The sequence below is a fragment of the Myodes glareolus genome, chromosome 13 (genome assembly GCF_982192425.1).
Source record: "Myodes glareolus chromosome 13, mMyoGla1.1, whole genome shotgun sequence".
Lineage (NCBI taxonomy): Eukaryota > Metazoa > Chordata > Mammalia > Rodentia > Cricetidae > Myodes > Myodes glareolus.
In genome coordinates this window covers 68,943,467-68,945,976 of record NC_142038.1, presented here as the reverse complement: position 1 = coordinate 68,945,976, position 2,510 = coordinate 68,943,467, and the positions used below count along the sequence as shown (strand labels likewise).

General features: G+C 37.6%; 1 long non-coding RNA gene across 1 annotated transcript; it reads left to right on the top strand.

The window, feature by feature from the left end:
• Positions 1-358: 358 nt before the first annotated feature.
• LOC146891833 (uncharacterized) lies at positions 359-2,224 on the top strand. The gene is made up of 2 exons (XR_015005282.2): positions 359-457; positions 1,686-2,224. It is a non-coding gene; the product is annotated as an uncharacterized LOC146891833 (long non-coding RNA).
• The last annotated feature ends 286 nt before the right edge of the window (positions 2,225-2,510 follow it).

Sequence of the window (2,510 nt, the reverse complement as noted above, 5' to 3'; positions counted from 1 at the left end):
AGGTATTTTTTCAAAACTAATAAACTTCAAAATACATTTCCTGTTCCTTTTTGTTTTTAATTTTCTCGAGATGATGGTAATTGAAGACAGAGCTTTTCACAGGCTACATACATTGCAGGACACTAAAAACCACCCCAGCCCCAAATTTGTTATTTTGTTTTTGTTTTGTTTTGTTTTTTTTTTTTTGGCAAGCGTAGGATTGACAGATCTATTCAAGTATGAGACAGAAAAGAGAATTAGCAAATATTTTAAGCAATTTATTCCTAAAATAAAATTAAATTCTCTAAGAAATTAATATCATTTGAAAATTGGTTTAAGAAGTTAACCATCTTATAAATTTATATTTAATTTGGGTTTTAGGGAAAGCTCCTGATCTGATAATCTCAACAGTGTAAGCTACGCATCTGCTCAATAGACCAATTAAAGGGACCAGTAATGCAGAGAAGAGGTTTATTTGGTAAAAGAGATATAACAGGGTAGAGTGATCAGAAGTTTATTTCCAGGGGTTTGCCATGAGAGTCACTTTGAAACAAAAGAAATCGGTTAGAACCAACATTTACCCATAAACAATCAGCCTTCCTCAACTTGTAGTAAGGTTCACCATTGAGTTTGTGTTCTTCAAGGTAGTTCAGAAAGCAAAAGCTTGTTGCTTGTGGATATAATCTGGCTGCCTTGAGATGACTGCTTTGGAAGATGTTGTTAAGTGGGTGATCTGAAGCTAAAATGATTGTACATTTAGGAAGCAACATGAGTTGTGTTTTCGATGTCTAGAGCGTCGGGGGCCCCTGGGTAAGAGTGTCGAACAAACCAGGACATAGGGGATGCAGTGCGGAAAACAGCATTTGCAAACTGCATCCTGTGTGTTTATTAAGTAATCCTTTTATACGCTTTGGAAACAATTGCTTCAGTCAACAGTTTAAAGAGGAACTATAGCTCATGAGTTAACCAAGGACTTAATTAGATTATGCATACAAAGCAGTTTAATGTAGCAAGGATGGTCTTGGGGCTTGCAAGACATCCTAGCCTATTTTAAACAAGGGTCTCCAGAGACATTATCTCATTGTCCCAATCTATTTTAAGACTTCCTTCAGTGAGCAGAACAGCTGCTTCAAGCTGAGACTGAGGCCTCGGGGCTACCATTTCCGCAAACCACAGGGTATGTGACACTTGCTCTCAGAATTAAAAGTCAGAGGACTTGTCACTCTGAAATGCCCCATAACATTCCAAGGAACTTCTCTTAGATTCTAAGGCAGTACTCAACACCTCCCCTGGCACGGGTGGCATGATCCCTGCATTTTATATCACAGTCTCCAAATCTCCATATTGTGTAGTTCCTTTAATTACTCTAATCTTCCTGGCTCCAGCCATAAAGGGTGGTGATACTATGTTAGGTGCTTTTCCAGGTAGTCCTTGAGTGATTAGCATGTCCATGCCTCTTGGTAAGCATGTAACCAAGGATAAAGAAAACAAATGGAAATTGAAGGCAGGGAAGGCTATATAGCCTACTCTCCAAGACCAAATGATCAATGTTTCTTAATAAAAGCAGTCTTTAAAATCTATTATATTAAACTACCTGCACTTCTGAATGCTTGGAGGTTGAGACAAAGGATAACTCAAATCCAGGACTTCTTTTTACTTAAAACCTTTCACATTTTTAAAAAATCTATTTTTTTTTTATTTACTAGGAAGGAAACTGACACAGTATATAGAAGTCAGAGGACAAATTGTGAGAGTTTTTTCCTCTCCTTCTTCATTGTGGATTCAGGGAATAGAACTGGTGGCATCAGGACTGGTAGCCATCCGATGAGCTGCATCACCAGCCAGGAATCTCAGATTTCTGAGCAAGACTAAGAAACACAGCAAGAGCCTTGTTTCCAAGTAAAGAAAAAAAAATAAAAGAAATAATGTTTAACAGGTAACCACAACATGACAAAATACCCTTCTCTCTCTTTCTTTGCGCTCTGTGGACTTTTGTAAGCCACAGCATGCATGTGTAGCTATCCGTTGGAAAAATGTTATTCATTGTGAACCAGGTAAACTATTACATGCTTTCCCAACATGTAACCATACTTTTTTGCGTTAGATATCCGAGAGATTTATTCTATAAAACTAGAGTTTGACTCTTATTTCAAATTGTCAATAGAATATCCTAGAGAAAATTGTTTTCAATTACTTCATGTTCATTACAAAGTTGAAGAGTTTGAAAAATAAAATCTGAAATTGAGTAGTGTTACAGAGTCCTTTCTGCCTTAAATATTCAACTCCTTTTGGTCAGCTTAATTTTACCTCGGTTGATTTGAGAATAATAGAAGCCATGGTAAATGGAATAAGAAGTGAGAGGCACTGGGCTTGTTTCAACACTGTCTGTAGGTGACTGATCAAAGACTCTGTTAGTGATGTCTGCTCTCAACCCCAGACGGTGTAGACATCGCAGGTGTTACTGGAATGTTGGTATGCACTCAGCACTTTGTGAACTTTTCTTCCCAGGAGATGCTTGTGTCAGTAACTCT